Consider the following 20983-nt stretch of genomic DNA (forward strand, 5'->3'; position numbering starts at 1 on the left):
GTTAAAGCTTACCGTATCTTGGTATTAATAAATAAATAAATATGTGTTTAAAAGGCATATAATACAATCATGTTACTTGCATTTATTTTGCTGGTTATCTCCCTTGTTTATAGCCATTCTTCATTATTTTTTAGAGCAAAACACTAAAACTCTTTCTTTTCCATTTGAGTCTATAATTTTTCTATCTCATGTTTTACCAGAATGGAAAAATAACAACAGGATGATGAATCACCGTTTGCTTCTAGTCACTTTTTTAGAGTGCATTCTTTAATTCTTTTCGTTTTTAATCCTTTTTTAAGGCCTTTTAAACAGTAATAGGAGTTGGATGGCCCAAATAATGTTTTGTCTTCCTGTTTGGAGGGCAGTGTATGTCTTTATAAGCTGTGTTAATTTTTTTGCTGTTTTTCTACTAACATGAATACTAGTAAATATTGGTGGTTTAACTTTATGGCTCATTAATAAACATTTTTATGGGGGGGGGGGATGATAAAACGTTTTATTTGCACAACTCAATATGAGTAGTTGAGAACGCGGTGTCCAGAATTTGTTTGGATTTTTCTGTTACCGTTATGAACTTAGCAGTGTGTTGTGCGTTGCCTGAAATAATAAGAAAATCTACATTTTGATGAAGGCAAATGTTTTTGGCCAACATGAATTTAAAATTTGAAGGAAACACGACTCCAATTATTTTTATAATCAAATCAAATATATCAAATATATAATCGTATTTTCTTATGTTCCGTACTTCTGAAGTTCCCCTAGAATATAGGCCAACTTTGGAAGAAATTGATCACAGAGACTGACAGACAGAAATTGAAGAATTATGACATAAATATGAAGAAAAGTACCACTTTTTATTCCAGAATCACATCTAGCTCTTATAAATTTGCTCTCTGAACTCCTAGAATATGGTATTTTACTTTCCAATCGTTCGAACATGTCTAAAAACATAATACTACATGAAAAACAGTCCCACCAAATTTTTTTTACCGGAATCCTGACCCGGACTATAGAAACCGAATCAATTATCCATCGCGGACTTTTCACAAATTATAAACATGGATTTTCGTCTGTAATGTATTTCTGTATTGAAAACTTGAACAACTAATACTATTCGATTACCAGAATATATATATATATATAATATATATTTAGGTAAAATTCTACTTTAGCTACTTTTACCTATCTTGGAAAGGGGTGAGGTTAGGAAAATGAAACTTTCAGGGATGGGTCTACAGGCTAAAATATATTCTGGGAAGTATTTTGAAATACTTATCTCTTTTCCTTCTCCCACTAGAGGATCCTGAAATTTGCCTACATGACAAGTCTATACCTATTGAAATTTTGACAAAACAACATTTAACCTTAATTTTCAGTTATAAGATTCTTTTTCTCTGGCTTTAGTTCTGAAAATGCAATTCCTGTTATTTGAGTAGTATTTTAAGCCATATCAATGTTAATTTTCAAAATTTAAGAAAGGTCTTTACATATCTTTAAAACTCTATAAATCAGGATTGAACAAAGTTGTAAGGCTGAAAACAATTTTGTTTAGCTTCATTTTAAGCATAAGATCTATTTTACAATGTTTCACTTTTATAACACACAGATTTTTAAAGGTCATCAAAGGTCAGGACCCTCTAGAGGGAGAAGGAGTGGAGGTAGGTGCTTCAAAATACCTTCGCGGGACATACTTTAGCCTGTAGATCTATCCCTGAAAGTTTCATTTTCCTAACCAAACTCCTTTCCAAGATAGCCAAAAGTAGCTAAAGTAGAATTTAACATATTTTATTACTCTCCAAAAGAAAACACTATAGAAATCTAGAAATTCCTTTTAAAGATTTTTAAATAGAATTACTTGGTTAGTGATATTATATCATTCCTTAAGGCATAGGCCTAGGCCTAATCCCTTAAATTGCAGCCAGGAGCAACCTAAGGATTTCTCCTTGTAGAGCTCCAGAATGATGACTAATTGTATGCAAGAATCATTGGTGACCAGGTGCTGCTCCACCTGTGATAGCATCCCAATTGAATTTACACTCTTTAGAGGACCACTCTGCATCTAGCCTATGTTTAAAAACATTAACAGATTCAGCAGTAACAGTTTCATTAGATAGTTTGTTCCAATTGTTGACATAATACATGTTGAGAAGAATTGAGTACAGACTCTAGATGTTGAAGACTGCTTGACAAGTTTCAGTTGATGACCTCTAGTTCTAGAATTGGTGCTAACAGTTGGGAATAATGCTGGGAGAATGTTAGCCCTCAACAACTTAAAGGGTAAAATGGCATCCCCTCTATTTCTCTTGTATACAAGTGTAGGGAGATTCAACTTTGATAGTCTTACAGGATAGGAAATTTTTTTTCCGAAATATATTTCTTTATTGGCGTTGCATGCTAGATATCACTTTAGTGGCACATCTCTGAATATTTTCAAGAACTTTTATATCTTTTTAAAATATGGAGAGGCAAGTGACATTCCAACTTCACACTTAGGATGCACAAGTCCCTTATAAAGAACACTGATGACTTTAGAAGAACAAGTGGAGATAGTACACTTGATCAAACCCAAGGTTGAACTAGCCCCAGCAGCAGACCTCTTAGCATGTGTGCTGAATTTTAGTTTATTGTCAATAGTGACACCAAGATCTTGCTCATTATTAACAGAGGAGAGTGGGTGGCCTAAGAAAAAATAAGAGCAGCAAGGATTCAGTTTGCCAAAGTGAATGATATGGCACTTGGCAACATTGAATTCAAGAAGCCAGGCCTGAGCCCATTAACCCAGCAGTTAAAGGTTATTTTTTAGCAGGGCATGATCTTCACAGGACAAAGCTGGTCCAAGAAGCTTCAGGTCATCTGTATAAAGAGTTGAATTACTACTGATAATGGAAGGAGCATCATTGATAAAAATATTAAATAATGTAGGACCCAAGACACTTCCCTGAGGAACTCCACTCAGAACACACGTTGAGGAAGAAAGAATACGATCTCCAGAGTCATCAAACAACTGAACACATTGGTTTTGCAAGTAAAGAAAATCAAGGATCCAGAGAAGGGATTTCTCTTTGAGCTTAATTGTGTGCAATTTAATTGCAAGTCAATTGTGACACACTTTGTCAAAAGCTTTAGAAAAGTCAAGCAGAATCATGTCAGCAGGAACCCAATATCAAGCAACTTGGTGATGTGATTATATGATTCAAGGAGATTGGTGTCAACAGATCTTCCAGAATGAAAGCAATGTTGTGAACTGTGTAAAATATTATTTGCTTCAAGGTGTTTAACAACTGCAGAATTATTTATTCTTTCAAGAACCTTAACAACTACTGATGTCATGCTGATGGGTCAATAATTTTCAGTAAGTTCCTTTCTACCTTTTTAAATATAAGAATAACATGTGCAGTTTTCTAATCCAGAGGTAGTCTGGAAAGATTTAATGATGACTTCAACAGCAGGGAAAGAGGTTGACACAAAACTGTATGACATTTGTGTTGGATATGTGGGCGAATGCTGTCTGGACCAGCAGATTTATTCAGTTTGAGGGATGTCAGTTTCTTTAGAACCAAAGTATCTGTAATCAGAATTGATTCCATATTATGTGATATATCATATAAGGGAGGTGCAGGATATACAATACTGGGGTTGGACAAAAAAAACAAGAGAAATATTGATTCAAAATTTCAACTTTCAGTTCAGGGTCAGCAACTGATTTACTATCATGTAGGATATCTTGGATTGTGCATCTGCTGCTACATTTTTGAGTGGCATAATGCCAGAAAGATTTAGGGTTAACCTTAACTTCCTCTGCCAGTTTTTCCTCAAAAGTTCTCTTCAACACCTTTATTTGGTTTGTCGTTTGATTACGAAAGGATTTGAAGACTAGATAATTTTCTGTGGTCTTATTTTTTCTATAACGGTTCCATGCCCTGTGTTTTCTATTGATTAGCTTACTAATTTTAGTAGTTAAAAATGTAAATTTTTTACCTGTTTTACCTGAAAAATTCTGGTGCATGACTTTTCAACATTTAGAATTTACATTTTTACACTTGACCAACTCTCCTTGATATCATCAGTAATAAGCTTTTCCCAGTTGACTTTGGCAAGTTTTTCAGAGACTATTTTGTAGTTAACATACTTTTGTTGCTTAGAGGAAGGCTGAATGGTAGGTAGACATAAATCTGAAATAATGACAATATGGTCACTGTTACCAATAGGTGTAGTTATAACATTCTTAATAAGAAGGTCAGGGTTACTGAGTGTAACCAGATCAAGTTGACCTTCCCTGAAACAAGTTGGTTGTGAAATTCTTTGACAGAGGGAATTACCAGAGAGGGCAGACAAAAGAGGAACTTTACTTTACTCCTCTCCCTCTAATGGTAAATGTATACCCCAAATTTTATATACACAATGAATCTGTGAATTTATGATTGTTGTCTTCAAATTGACTGAATGGCAGAAAAGCAATTCAGTACCAGATTCAGTGTGTACAAATTTTGCTGCAAATAGACTACAAATGTCAGGGTACAGGCAATATTTGACTGTTAAGGTAGGGGGAGGGGTCAGGGTTATAGTTTAGGAAAATTTACAGTTTTCAACGTAATTTAAACAGGATGAAAATGAATAGGGTAATAAACGGGATACCACCAGATGGCTAATTTGACATTGTATATATATACAAATCTTTAAATTAGCTAACCAGCCAACCAGTATTTTAAGCCTAGGAGTCCAGCTGGGCATAAGGAAACAAATTAAGAAAACAATTCTTACTCTATAATATGCAGAATGATCCTAATTAACCTATTTTGCAGGAGAGAGCCTTTATCTTCACTTCTTTCCTTGTTTTTCCAGTTTTTCTAAGAAATTCATGAATTTCTTAGAATCTATATATTTACAGAATATATAGGCCTACCCCCACCCCCCTAATGTGCAAATGTATACCTAGAATTGTATCCTCAATCTAAATATAAAGTCCATTTGCATCACAAATGAACTTTACTCCCATATTAGCTATGTTGTTGATGTCTGTAAAAAAACAGCATCCAATCGAGCAAAATTAGCCTTTGTAAAACTAAAACCCTTAGGCTACATCTTGTTACCAAAGAGGAATTGGGAAAAATTGTACATATCAGAGAAAAGCTAAAAATCAAAGCTATGCATCAATATGGTCATTATCAAAATTGTTTAAGATCAAGCACTTGAAATTTTAAGATCAAGCACTTGAAATTATTAGTTTATTGACTTACCTGCAAGGACCCCTTTTTGGAAATACCAATTATTCTATTTTGATGTATATATCCTTTTATTGTTTCAGTTTTATTCACATATTAATAGAAGGCAGGCTTTCTTCTGATTCTAAAAATGTAACTTTTATTGCTTGATATTTATTCTTTAAATCACAAATATTATATATATTTTTTCTTTTAAATTGCTTGTCAAAACAGAGACCACATTTTTAATTGATGCCAGGGGTGGATCCAAAACTTTTTTCAGGGGAGGGGGTGCAAAATAGGTTGATCTGATAAACTAGCATTCGGAGCAAGTTTAATTAACATAAACTTGCATTAATTAAGTAAATTACACTACTTTAGACAACATTAGGGGGGGACCCTTCCCCTGGATCCACCACTGATTGATGCTGACAAATTATTGGTGAAAATTTGTCCAAGAAGGCAGAGTTCTTGTTATTGCCCTCACATTGTGTCATGCTATAGTAGAATAGGGGTGGTCCAAAAAACCATTGCTATTTTACTGGAATGCCAAAGAAAATTGGTCCTACACAAAAAGAGGTCTTTTACCCTACATCACTTGATGCCTTTTTTATGTTTTTTCATAATGACTTCTAGAGGTAATTACATTTTGAGCAGTCAAAGGGATTTAAAAGCCTAAAACATTCCATAGTAAACAAAAGTCTGGAAATATATTTCTAAGAAAAAATTGCTAGTGAAAAAAAAAATCCTTTTATTATTATTTGTGAAGTTGCAGATAGTGTCTAAGGAAAGAAACTTAAGAATATTGCTAGGAATATTAGTGAAAATGCTTTATGTTTAATATAGAGGAGGAGGGGCTGGTACAAGAATTATCTCAGTGATAGATCATATAGAAATAAGAGGAATGTAAAGAAAGTAGAGAAAACATTAAAATATGAACTAGGAGGTATGAAGTAGAGGCCATGGATAAAATTGCCAAGGATCTAAAATATGCAGTTAGATGGCATAATAGTAAAATATTGTATTGGCATGTTAATAAATAATAAAGACAGTGGTCTATCTGGACTTGTCCTATGATAGGAGTAGGGGCACAATTGGTGATAAGGAAAGAATTAAAGAGATATGGGCAAAACATTTTGAGAATGTGCAAAATCATGAGAGAGTTTGGGAAAAGATATAGAGGAAAAAAAAGTGTGTGACACCTTGGATGTGAAGGAAGATTCAATCTGTAAGGAAGAATTAGTGACAGTATTAAAAAAATTAAAAACAATCAGGCCCAAGGTGTAGATATAATGATAAATGAGTTTCTTAAATATAGTGATTATGAGGTTAGAAATAAGCTACTGAATATGTTGTGCTGTTGTTTTAAGTATCTTAATAAATTTGCAAGCAAAATGATTGAATTTTTTGAGGTTTTGCAAGTTCAGGGGGCTAGAATAGGTTTGAAAATTAATGTTGAGACTAAGTTGCTAAGGCTAAGAATAAGTGAATATATATGGTACCATTAGGTAACAAAGAGAGTGATCCTGTGGACAGCTTGACTTACCTTGGTAGTATCATTAGTAAAGACGGAAGGTCCAGTGAAGATGTCAAAAGTAGAATAGCCAAGTCCCAGGACATTTTTTTTTACCGTTGAAATTTTTTTGGAAGAATAGGAAGATAAGTCTGTACACCAAGATTAGAAAAGTAGAAGCTACAGTGATGACAGTGGTTAAATATGGTTCTGAAGCATGGGTGCAACAAAAATGGAGGAAGATTTGCATGATGTTTTTGGGAGAAATTGCCAATGGATTGTTTTGGGTACCCAACTGACTGACAATATTTCAGACAGTAGCCTGTACAAAAAGTATGGTACAATACAATTTAATAAGAGAAAGGTCAAGATGGCTAGGACACATTCTGCAGATAAAGGATGACAGATTGCCAAAGATTGTCCTTTTTGCCAGCCATCTAGGGCTAACTGGAAAGTAGGTTGTCTTCAGCTAGGGTGTGAGTATGTTGCAAGGAGAGATTTAAAGGAAATCAGAACTCTCTGGAAGGGTGTAAAGAGGGAGGGTTTGAATAGATTGGGATCGAGGAAGAGCATGTATAGTTATGTTTGCTTTAGGCAGCTTGGTGCTGAGGTGAGTTGTTAGTAGTAGTAGTAGGCCTAGTCTTAATAGTAAAATATAATTATGCAGACAAATTTGCAGTTATTAAAAAGAAAAGCCTGGAATTTTTTCTCAAAAATGCTGTTACACAAAAGCAAGATGTGCACTATTAGAGGGATCATTTTTAAAAAGCCTAAATTGGAAACTTACAGCTCCCATGTTGAACAACAAGGAAAATCACATTTTAGAATGCATGGCACCAGAGCTTTTGCTAGGGTTGGTGGTGCCCTGGGAATGCAGCAATCATAGGGTACTCTTGTCTCTAACCAGGGCACTGTTGTAGTGGTTTGCATCTCCAGAAGAAAACAACTGTAAGATTCTAAAACTACTTTTAAAATTCTGAAATACTCACTTATATTAGCCTATTCCCAAAAGCAAATCACTTTACTTTGTGCCCCCCCCCCCCTTCCAATGTATTAATGCCAGCATGCAGCAGAAAAATTTATTGAGTAGCTTAGACCTATATAAATACTTTGGACTGTGTATTTACACAAAAAAAGTGTAGGGGCAATGTAAAGTGGTTTGCTGTGTATTACCTTAGACCTTAGATCATCCTGTGCCTCCAAGAAGAGTCACCAGTTATCCCTCATCCCTGTGACTTTCCAGACATCCTCCCATTCAGATTGAAGTAAGGCATTGAGATTCAAGATGTTAGTTTAGTAGCTACTTTTTAAGGGATTTCAAAGGTATCCTCTTCTTCTGGTACTGTGTTGCTGCTACAGAAACTCAGACAAGAGAAATATTATTTTTGATTAGCTTGAAACTGTGTCTGGAAGTCCTTGGAGGGATACTTGTTTGCTTGAAAATTGGTTTAAAAAAGGACAAATGAGTTTTTTTCTAAGCAAGTTTAAACTCATAACTGTAAGTCCCTGGCCAAGTTGACCCTAACATTAAAAAAGTAATTTGGTGGTATATTCCTTATCAAAATTGTAGCCCAGACAAAGGCCAACATTTTTATCCTGATCGGCTTAACCCTCTCAAAGATAATTGCCTCATCTAAAATGATCACACATTTTTTGGAGGGACTGGGTGCCATGTGGCCTGGAAACTGACCAAAAACCTTGTTGACTCTGATTACTTTGAAACTTGCAACCATAATATTGCTTGCAAAGAGGATCCTAATATACAAAAAATAGTTTGGGGGAATGGGCCCCTCAAATAAGGCTAGATTGTTTTCAGATCAAGATCAAACTTGTATCATGAAGTAGTCGATTTGGTCCAACAGTGCACAAGGAAAAACAGAAATTTTTGTTTCCCTGGAAAGGGCTAACAAATTTTTTTCAAATGCCTTAAAATCAACACCTATTATGACCTGGGCAAAAGGGACCCTAAAATGCAAAAACAATCAGATCCGGGACATAGGAAACTTAAAATGTACTAAAACAGTTTTTTATTGACTTTGAAACTGTAATCTAAGATTCCTTGGGGCAGTGGGACCCCAGTTTACAGAAAAAGGAAAAATTTGTATGACTGAAAGTTGGGCCTAAAAAGGGTGAACATGTGCTTTTTTTCTCAATAGATTTAAATTAGAATTGTAAGTCAATTGGCCAAGTGGAATTAAATAATTTCAGCCTGTTTATATGCTGCCCCCTCTGAAAAAGGGTTGCACAAAAACGACCAAAGATGTAAGATCTTTGTTAAAAGGTTTCACTTTTAAGCGTTTTCTGACAAAAGATGTAAGATCTTAGCACATTGATGAGTGAAAAAACGCCCCTATAGTTCATTCCATGTATTCTTAAATATGACTTGTTATTGAAATTGGTTTTGTACTAGCTTGCTCACATAAGTAAAAAATTTACAATTCTTGATTGATGCAAAAAAAAAAAAACAGAAGTTCAAGCTGGAATAATTTAACTTTACTAACAATTTAAAATTGAACTTACTTCTGACTGCCAGTTCCAAGTCTTAACTACTCAAGAAAACAAACAAAAAACAAAAAATAAGTGCTTGAACTTGAATTTCATTTTAATAAAGCCAAGATAATTGTTACACAGATCTGAAATTGAGGTTGGCTGTATCAATTCCTGATGCCTGGAAATTAGCTGTAACATATTTCATCTCAGATAATTATAAAACTTACAGAGCTTGTAGACTGGTCCAAGTACACCTCAATGATCACAAAGATTTTCAAGTTTAGTTTTATTGAAGGGCTGTATTTGATATCTGAAGCTAGGCCAAAAGTTTTTGTTTTCTGCAATCAGCCTTAAGGCACATGAGATGAAGAGAGGTAATAGTCACATTGGTGATTCAAAACAACTTAATGAATTTGTGATGCCCAGACTAGACTCAAATTTGACTATTCTACAGTTTGCTTGCAAAATGGGAATACACACTGATTAAAAGAACCTGAGAAGTTTTTTTTATTTATATTTCTTTAAGCTTGTATTGATCCTTGACACCTCAAAATGGGTCAAAATTGTTTTCCCCCAAGACAAATTTAGTTGCAGTTATTATTTACAATCACCAGTTTGTGGCCAAAATGTCTAGTTAATCAGGCAGTTCACTTAACTTGGTTCAACTGTCTGCTCAAATGGAGGTCTAGATGCAGAGATATCAGCAAGGTCAGAAAAGGTGAATGTCATCTTTGGCCATGTTCTAAGAATAATACTTCACAAGCCCTAGATCAGCTGTGTTTTTCAAGCGTGGAGAAATTTGGCTTTGGTACCTAATGCTATGCTATACTCGTCATCAAAGACGTGGTTCATAACTCAGACCCAAGCAATGAAGGTAGATGCCATCCAGATGAAACATCTCAGAAAAATTTAACATGTCATATGGTTTGACAGTTACAGAACTTGGAAATTCTATGGTTCTTCAAATTATCAATTCTATCCAAGCAGCTTGTGTCTTGCTCACTGCATTAGCATGAACATCTACTTTATCTGCCCCAAAAAATTTCCAAGTGCCTTGTCTTTGACCCAACTGTATATGTTTGGAAGGACACCAGAGTACCAAGTGCTAGATGTGTGGCTGTCATTTGTGGTTTTGACTCACTTTTTTTTTACTCAGTGTTTTTATTTATATTTCTTTAAGCTTGTATTGATCCTTGACACCTCAAAATGGGTCAAAATTGTTTTCCCCCAAGACAAATTTAGTTGCAGTTATTATTTACAATCACCAGTTTGTGGCCAAAATGTCTAGTTAATCAGGCAGTTCACTTAACTTGGTTCAACTGTCTGCTCAAATGGAGGTCTAGATGCAGAGATATCAGCAAGGTCAGAAAAGGTGAATGTCATCTTTGGCCATGTTTTAAGAATAATACTTCACAAGCCCTAGATCAGCTGTGTTTTTCAAGCGTGGAGAAATTTGGCTTTGGTACCTAATGCTATGCTATACTTGTCATCAAAGACGTGGTCCATAACTCAGACCCAAGCAATGAAGGTTGATGAGGCTAATGAACAAGAGCTTTAAGCCAGAGTCAAGATTTTTTGCACAATAAAATCGATTTTCTTTTCAATGTTCTGCTTGCGAATTTCAGGGTATGTTAACAATTTTAGAGGAATCATTAAGACTCAAAGTTAAGGATCCAAATCTGGTTGTATTGACGTCTTGCTTTTTTTTTTTTTTTTTTTTTTTCAGACAATAGGATAGAACTTTGATATGCATTTATTTAAAGAAGTAACCAATAAATTAGATTATGGCAAGATTATCTCAGTGATTAAGATTAAGATCTGTGAATATTCAATACTTCTACACAATGGGTTCAGGCCTATCAAAGACAGCGAATCGCACAGATCTTCAATCCATCTGAATAAAAATTCCCCCATCCACCCACCCATAATCTTGCAGTACTACTCTCACTATAAAATTATTCTGCAAATTGATGGCTGATTGAATATTTTGACCAACTATTCAAATTTTACCCAAAATTTTAACTGCAATATAATGTTGTGGTTCCAAGACAAAAATTTAAAGAACTTTGCGAATATTCCTTCAGTTAGCCAATGGTAAGACCATCTCAAGGTAAAAATCAAACTGAATTAATTCTAAAAAATGAAGTTTAAAAAAAACGAATAAAAAAAAATGTTGTTCAAAAGTGAAACTTTTGGACAAAAAGCAAAGAACCATCTTAAAACCAAAGCAAACAGAAATGAAATCAAAGAATAAACTGAACTTAAGCAAATAGAAATTACTCTGAACGAATCAATGAAACCAAAAACAAGCAGAAATTAAACTGAATGATCAAGTCAATCTTAAAATCACCATAAATTACCAGAAATTCAGAGTGTCATTGCAATTTATTGAAAATGATCTGTTCTTTGAGAAACATGTTTTGTATTTATTTGCTTTATAAGTTTTCAAAAATTAACATGTTTGATATTGCAAACAATCCTGACAATTATATGGCAAAAAGAGGTTGATGGATCCCCCACAGCATCTATAGACATCATAAATATGTGAAGAATAAAGGAAAGAATCTGGAGCATGATCAGTTGTTTGCTGATTAATAAGTGCAACCTGAAAAGAATTCTCCATTTGCCTAACAAAAATCCTCATTTTGATGAAGTATCTAAATAATTATCAGCATTCACCAGTTGCATTGTATGAATTTCTTCCAATGAATATTTCCTGATTTTTAATCCTGGTTTTCAGGGCTAGATTTAAAGCTTTGATGCTTCTAGGCCCAAGTGTTTATTTGGCGCTCCATTTTTGTGAGATTTTCAGGTGAATTCAGGAAAATTTGGGGATAGTGGCAGGACTGAACAGAACACAACTGATGATACAAAAGTAATGAAAGAGAGAGGTGATACCAAACTCTCAGCTGCCAGTCTTGGGAGACATCTGATAGTTTATAAATGGCCATGTAATTCCTGTGTGGTTTTAAAACCACTTTTCTGTGAATATGCAGAGCAGCAGTGGAGTGCACCTGGTACTTTGATGATAAATCATATAGGGCAGTTTTTGTTAAAAAAGGAATCACTAAGTGATAATTTATTGTGCCCCTGGCATTGTGCGCCCCTAGGCCTGGGCCTATAGGCAAATCCTGGCAGGCAGGCATTGCTACATATTGATGTTTTCCTTAAATAATTAAGAGTAGTCCTGCTCAAAATAAAAAGCTTAAACAAGGGATTCACCTGCCTCTTGTATTCAAGAACCTCTGAATTTATGAAGAAGAAGAAGAAGAAGGGTTTTAGTGGATTTGACTCAGCAGCAGCAACCTTTTAAGAAAATCGAAATATATTTTCTTGTGATTATTATCTATTCTAATCAGCAGTTGTACCAAACCAATTCTGCTCAAGACATCCTCAGGGCTATACTGTGGTGTTTATCCTCCCCCATAGTATAGTGCAGACGGTTTGATATCTTCTATTTTCCCTTTTTGTTTTAGTTTTATTTCTGTGTTTAAAGCTTTTTCTAATAGGCAATGATTAGAAGTTCTCCAAAAGAAAAGTCCCCCCAGATCCCAAATCAAATTCCAGTGAAAGTGTCATAGTGAAAGATACCCATCCTGGCTGGTCAAGCACCCTATCTCAAAGTTATAATGATAGCTCCAATTCGGAGAATAGGACAATGATAAGTGTAGGGGCTAATGTAACCATAGATGATAATGGGTTTCAAGAGGTCCTCTCTAGAAGTTCTAAAAAAGGAAAAAATCTCCCCAATTAAAAGCATTTCCCTCTCCCTGCCCAAGATCCTCCCTCCAAAAACTTAGGAATCTACCTTAAAATTACTCCCACTACCCCCTTTGAAATAAAAATGATCACTGCAATAAGAGTTGCAATTTTTAAACTGCTAAAATCAATGTTCTCTCTTAACATTAACCTTGATGGATCTCTGCTAATAGCTGTAGAAGATCAGAAATCAGCAGATACAATAATTAACCTTAAATCCCTTCTGAATAACCCAATTATTGCATCTAATTGGAACCCAAAACAATCACCAACAAAAATAGTAGTTTATAATGTTCCCCCAGAGATATCTACTCAGGAGTTAAAAGAAGGCCTTTCAGATAGGGCTGGAAACACAATCCCAGTTGAAGATGTTACCCAACTTGGAAAACCCAACTCTAATGGCCTAAAAACTAGTAGATCCTTCTTATTCACACTGAAGGATAAAATTGATATCCCAGAAAAATTATTCCTATTTGGGCAAATCAAACCACACAAGGAATACAAACCTAAGCCTATTCAGTGTCAGAAGTGTTTCAAACTGGGACACACAACAAACAAATGCAATGAAATTCTCCAAGAGTGTAGTAATTGTAAATCTTTCCATCCTAAAGAGCTGACAACTTGCAACAACACTCAGCCTACATGCATCAATTGCAAAGGTCCACATGAATCTACAAATAAATCATTATGCCCTGCATACAAGAAAAGAGCTCTAACACGCCAGATATCAACAGAAAAGGCCATCCCATATCCCTTTGCAGCAATGGAAGCAAATGCTGCCCAACGATACCAAATAAAGCCTGTAATGAAACCAACCAAAACCTCCAAGTCAAATGCTCCCAATGCATCAAGCACCCCATATAAAACACCATCTTCTAAGCCCCCTTGCTCAAATCCCTATAAGAAGGAATCACCAAGCCAACAAGCCTCCTTGTCCGGTGAGATGAGGCCAGCCTGGCCCTCCCTCCCAAGAAGAAACAAACCAGAAACACTACCAGGAATCAATCCCTTAACCAACAAACAGGATGTACTACCAAAAATGCAATCCCCAAATATATGCTTATTCATTCTAAACTGTAATGCAGTTCAGGCCATGAACATACATCCACTACAGAAAACAAAAATTATTGCAGAATTGGCAAAAATCTACATCCCAGATGATATGCTCATTCAAGCAAAAAAAGATCTTGATTTACTGTTAACAAAGCTGAACATTGATACACAGTCATATGAAGAATAAATCAATAACACAACGTTTATCAATACTCCAATGGAATGTAAGATCACTCACAGAAAATAAGCTAAATGAACTAATATCATTTATGAATAATAATTCAATTAATAGTGCTTGCCTCCAGGAAACTCATTTAACCAAAAATCAACAAATTAAGTCTCCGGGATATACTATTCTGAGAAAGGATAGATCTTCAGAGAGAAAAGGAGGAGGTGTAGCTTTATTAGTTAATAATAATATAAAATTTTTTGGCATCAATTTTCCAGATTTGGAAAATGATGTTGAGGAAATTGGTATAAGTGTTTGACTGAATAATTTAAAACCTACATAATAAGCTTTTATAACCCTAATGGCCAAACTACAGATGCCAAGGATTTCTTTAATTATATAAATAATTCTAATATGTTAAAAAATATCATTATTTGTGGTGATTTCAATGCCCACAGCCTTTTGTGGGGGAATAAACCAGCAAATAAAGCTGTAAATTTATTGAGCATATGACTTCAAATAATAATGAATTAGTTGTTGCTACCCCTCCAAACCTGAATACTTATTTCAACCCCAAAAGTGGCAATTTCTCCACAATTGACCTACAAATTGTGTCTTTAAATTTTTTGAACAAAATTTACATAAATAAAATTGATAGTCTATGTACAGACCACTTTGCTATAGTTTGCTCCCTGAATGAACCTGCTGAAACTTTATCTCATGCATCCAAATATATCAACACTAAAGCAAATTGGTCTATTTTCCAAAATAAGCTAAATGATGAAAATACAAGTTTCACCCAAAGTTCATGCATTTCTAACACAACAGTTGACACACATGCTGAAGCGTTGACATCTTTACTAAATGCAGCTAATCATGCTATCCCCAGGACAACATCTAAGAAAAAATTCCCTAAACATATTCCTAAAGCATGGTGGACAAATGAGTGACTAAATAAATGGAGAATAAAAAAGGCAGCTAGGACAGAATTCATAAAAAACCATCACCTACTTCATATTTAAAAAAATTACAAGCAGAATCTAATCTAAAAAGGACTATAATAGATGCTAAATATAAATACTGGAATAATTTTGCAAATAATCTCTCCAGAGAAACAAATGAGCCAATTATACATAAAGTCATAAGCCACATATGTGAGAAAAAGACTTCTCCCAACCCACTCCTGTATGAGCTTATACATAATAATACTCATTATGACAATGATAATGAAAAGGCTAAACTATTTGCAACTCTTTCTGTTAATAAGCTAACATCAAATAATCAAAGCAAACTGTCCACAATTCCTATGAACCCTAGTTACCAACCACGCCCAGGATCCGAGTACAAAACTAATCCATTTTCAATCCAGGAATTGAATAATGCAATACATCATATTAGGCCCAAAACTAGCAGTAGCTATGACAATATACACCCTACATGGATAAAGAATCTCACACCTTCATACAAACAAGAACTGCTAAATTGTTATAATCACGCTTGGGCATCTTCTAGGTTCCCCAATATATGGAAATGTTCGTCCCTCCTACCAATCTTAAAGAAAAATAAACCAAAAGATAACCCTGAGTCTTATAGGCCCATAATGATTACACCTGTGATGGGGAAAATAATGGAGAAAATGATTTATCACAGACTCCTCTGGTTTGTTGAGAAAAATAACATGATCCCACACACTCAAACTGGATTCAGGAAATACCACTCCTCAACAGATGCTTTCATTTTGCTAACAAATGCAATAAATGAATCTTTCTCAAAAAATAATATCATAGTGGCAGCTTTCCTAGATTTTGAAGGAGCTTATGACAATGTGAACCACCAAATCCTTTTAAATAAACTTGCAAACCTTGGAGTACCTCCTAAGCTAGTATCCTTTATTAAATCCTTCATAGAAGTGCGAAGTTTCATTGTTTGTGTTGGTTCAGCCTCTTCACCCCAAAAGACAATGTCCAAAGGCCTACCTCAGGGAGCAGTCCTCAGTTGCCTCCTTTTCGCCCTATATCTCTGGGACATGAACCTACCCCACACGAATCTACAATATGCTGATGATCTGGTGCTATGGTCATCTGCTAACACCTTTCAGATAGCACAGTCAAATCTGCAAAAGTCACTTTTCCAGTTTGAAAAATTCTCTCGACATTCAGATTTACCCATTGCACCCACCAAGTCAAAAATAATCCAATTTCACCGGAAGCGAAACCATGTTAATGCAAAACTAACTCTAAATAAAACAACTATTCCAGAAGATAATAATATTAATTACCTAGGTCTCATGCTTGACCAAAAACTTAATTTCCACCTCCACATTTCAAAAACAATAAACAAATGTTATAGAAAAGCAAATATACTAAAAGACTTCTTTCCACACCCTGGGGTTGTAAGGAGAAAACATTACTCCAGTTTTATAAATCACATATAAGACCCCATATTGACTATGGGCTAATTGTCTATGGTGCATGTGCAAAGACCCAGATGCGAAAAATTGAAACAACACAAAATGATATAATACGTCTCATATTTGGTCTTAGGAAACCCTCAAGCACCAAGTTTCTGCTTATGGAGAGTGGATTAACAACAATAGGGGAGAGACGTAGCTTTCTCTTGATAAAACATCTTACAAAAATTGAATCGAATAGCTCACACACATTACATAATTGGTTAAGAAATCCAGCCATGTATAGAGGTATTGCAGATGAGTATGCCAATATTCAAAAGAAGCTCCCTGTACCAGCAAAGTCTATTGCACCTATTTTCCCCCAATCCCCTCCATGGAATTGGTCATTTCCCATAATAAATACTGAATTTTCAAAATGGAACAAAGATTTAACCCCCATTGCTTTTGTCCAGAAAAAATTTGCAGAACTTAAAACAATTACCTATAAAAATCCCTTCCAAATATTTGTTGATGGGTCAAAAATGAATGAGAAAGTCGCAAGTAGTGTTTTCCTTCCTCACCTGAAAATTGCAATGGGAGAAAGGCTATTTAATAATTTATCTATAATGTCTGCTGAGTTAAATGCCATAATCATGGTATTAGAGCACCTTAAGCAAAACCAACCTTTGATTGAAAATTCAAATAATATTATCATCTATTCCGACTCTCTATCAAGCCTTGAGTTGCTGGCCTCAGCTCCTCAATATAAGTTGGACATTGACACTTATCATTGTCTCAGTATTATTGATAATCTTGCTTCAGGTGGCATAAAAACTTACTTTCAGTACATTCCTAGCCACTCTGGCATAAGTGGTAATCATCAGGTTGATGAAATAGCAAAAAATGCTATACATATTGACCAGCCAAGTGGGAGACCAATCCCAATTAGAGATATTTACCGATGGAGGCTATCAGATATTAATTTTAATAAGATTAATCCTATCCTTTTCCCCTTTCCCAATATGTATCTTTCTAAAATTTATCATAGAATTCGTTCTGGAACAAATGGACTAAATTTCCTTGCATTCTCATATAAGCCTTCTAATTCAAGTGGTTCAATTCCCCTGTCCCCTCTTTGCAGGTATTGTAATATGAATAATGAAACAATTGACCATTGCCTATTTCAATGTAATATGCTGACGTCTGCACAACATACCATGCTTGGTAAACTGTTAAAATACTTCAAACACCACAAAATCCCACTATCAGCCAAGAGCTTAGCCAACTGTACCTGCACACAGAGCATAGAGATCGACATCTATCATCTTATATTTGAACTCCTAGAGTCGAAAGATCTGCTGAAAGATATCTGAATATATCTAATAAATATGAGGCAATCAAGCCAGTAGCTCTGTAGCCCACAGAGTGAAGCAAAAGGAAAAGGGCTAAATAGTTATACTGAAAAGCCCGCCTGCTGTTAAATAGAAGAAGAAGAACATTGACCACTGCCTATTTGAATGTAATATGCTGACGTCTGCACAGCATTCCTTGCATTGTAAACTGTTAAAGTGCTTCAAACACCACAAAATATCACTATCAGCCAAGAGCCTAGCCGACTATTCCTGCACACAGAGCACAGAAATCGATATCTATCATCTTGTATTTGAATTCCTTGAGTCGAAAGATCTACTAAAAGATATCGGAGAATATCTAATAAATAAGAGACAACCAAGCCAGTAGCTCTGTAGCCCACAGAGTGAAGCAAAAGGAAAAGGGCTGAATAGTATCAACTGAAAAGCCCGCCTGCTGTGAAATAGAAGAAGAAATGACAAAGATAAAAGGCTCGTGGAAAAAAGGCTCAAAAGCATTTCCCCTCTCCCTACCCAAGATCCTCCCTCCCAAAACTTGGGAATTTACCTTAAAATTTCTCCTATTACCCCTTTTGAAATAAAAAAGATTACTGCAATAAGAATTGCAATTTTCAAATTGCTAAAATCAATGTTCTCTCTTAATATTCACCGTGATGGATCTCTGCTAATAGCTGTCCAAGATCAGAAATCAGCAGACACAATAATTAATCTAAAATCCCTTCTGAATACCCCAATTAATGCATCTAAATGGAACCCAAAACAATCCCCAACAAAAATAGTAGTTTATAATGTTCCCCCAGAAATACATATTCAGGAGTTAAAAGAAGGGCTCTCAGATAGGGCTGGAAACACAATCCCAGTTGAAGATATTACCCAACTTGGTAAACCTAACTCTAATTGCCTAAAACAAGTAGATCTTTCTTATTTACACTGAAGGAAAAAATTACTATCCCAGAAAAGTTATTCCTATTTGGGCAAATCAAACCACACAAGGAATAATAACCAAAGCCTATCCAGTGTCAGAAGTGTCTCAAACTGGGACACACAACAAACAAATACAATGAAATTCTTCTAGAGTGTAGTAATTGTAAAGCATTCCATCCTAAAGAGTTGACAACTTGCAACAACACTCAGCCTACGTGTATCAATTTCAAAGACCCACATGTATCTACCAATAAATCACTATGCCCTGAATATAAGAAAATAGCACTAACACTCGCAATAGCAACAGAGAAGGCCATCCCATAGCCGTTTGCAGCAATGGAAGCAAATGCTGCCCAACAATACAAATAAAGCCAGTAATGAAACCAACCAAAACCCCCAAGTCAAACGCCCCCAATGCATCAAGTACCCCGTATAAAACACGATACTCTAAGCTCTCTAGCTCACATCCCTATCAGAAGGAATCCCCAAGTCAACAAGCCTCCTTGTCTGGTGAGATGAGGTCAGCCTGGCCCAAGAAGAAACAAACCAGAAACACTACCAGGAATTAATCCCTTAACTGACAAACAGGATGCACAACCAAACATGCAATCCCCAAATATATGCTTATTCATTCTAAACTGTAATGCAGTTCAGGCCATGAACATACATCAACTACAGAAAACAAAAATCATTGCAGAATTGGCAAAAATCTACATCCCTGATGATATGCTCATTCAAGCAAATAAAGATCTTGCTTTACTTTTTACAAAACTAAACATTGATGCATAGTCATATGAAAAATAAATCAACAACAAAACACATATTAATACTCCAGTGGAACATATGATCACTCACAAAAAATAAGCTAAATTAACTAATATTTTTTATGAATAATAATTCCATTAATATTGCTTGCCTCCAGGAAACTCATTTAACCCAAAATCAACAAATTAAGTATCTGGGATATACTATCCTGAGAAAGGATAGATCATCAGATGGAAAAGGAGGTGGAGTAGCTTTAATAGTTAAAAATCTTATTATAGTAATTAGCATCAATTTTCTAAATTTTGTACATAGTGTTTATGTAATTGGTATCTATTTCTTGCTAAATCATACAACAACACACATAATAAGCTCTTATAGCTCCAAAGGCCAAACTACATATACCCACGCTTTCTTGAATTAGATAAATAATTCTAATATGTTAAAAAATATCATTATTTGTGGAGATTTCAATGCCCATAGCCTTTTGTGGGGGAATAAACAAGCAAAAAAAGCTGGTAAATTGATTGAGCATATGACTTCAAATAATAATGAATTAGCTGTTGCTACCCCTCCAAACCTGAATACATATTTCAACCCCAAAAGTGGCAGATTCTCTACAATTGACCTACAAATTGTGTCATTAAATATTTTGAATAAAATTTATATAAATAAAATTGATAGTCCATGTACTGACCACTTTGCTATAGTTTGCTCCCTAAATGAACCTGCTGAAACTCTATTACACACCTCCAAATATATCAACACTAAAGCAAATTGGTCTATGTTCCAAAATAAGCTAAATGATGAAATTACAAGTTTCACCCAAAATTCATGCATTTCAATTATAACAGTTGACACACATGCTGAAGTATTGACATCTTTACTAATAAATACAGCTAATCATGCTATCCCCAGGACAACACCCAAAAAACCTTCCCTAAACACATTCCTAAAGCAGGGTGGACAAATGAGTGCCAAAATAAATGGGGAATAAAAAAGGCAGCTAGGACAGAATTCATAAAAAAACCATCACCTACTATATATTTAAAAAAATTACAAGCAGAATCTAATCTAAAAAGGACTATAATAGATGCTAAATATAATTGCTGGAATAATTTTGAAAATAATTTCTCCAGAGAAACACATGCGCCAATTATACATAAAGTCATAAGCCACATCTGTGGGAAAAAGACTTCACCCAACCCACTCCTGTATGAGCTTATACATAATAATACCCATTATGATAATGATAATGAAAAAGCTAAGCTATTTGCAACTCTTTTTGTTAATAAGCTAACATCAAATAATCGAAGTAAAATGTCCCCAATTCCTATGAACCCAAGTTACCAA

General features: G+C 35.0%; 1 protein-coding gene across 3 annotated transcripts in view; it reads left to right on the forward strand.

Annotated features, from left to right (window-relative positions):
- Positions 1–1044: 1044 nt before the first annotated feature.
- ECSIT (evolutionarily conserved signaling intermediate in Toll pathway, mitochondrial) overlaps positions 1045–20983 on the forward strand; it is a 45681-nt gene continuing 25742 nt past the window's right edge. Inside the window, exon 1 of one of the 3 annotated variants that reach the window (XM_089087030.1) lies at positions 1045–1072. The gene's annotated coding sequence lies outside the window, so the exon portion shown is untranslated. Of the gene's footprint in view, positions 1073–1631; positions 1659–12512; positions 12540–20983 lie in introns of those variants that run through there. The other 2 variants (XM_089087033.1, XM_089087031.1) reach the window with 2 other exon arrangements.

The sequence above is a fragment of the Artemia sp. Qi Xiang Cuo genome, chromosome 3 (genome assembly GCF_049724085.1).
Source record: "Artemia sp. Qi Xiang Cuo chromosome 3, ASM4972408v1, whole genome shotgun sequence".
In the NCBI taxonomy this organism is placed as follows: Eukaryota; Metazoa; Arthropoda; class Branchiopoda; order Anostraca; family Artemiidae; genus Artemia; species Artemia sp. Qi Xiang Cuo.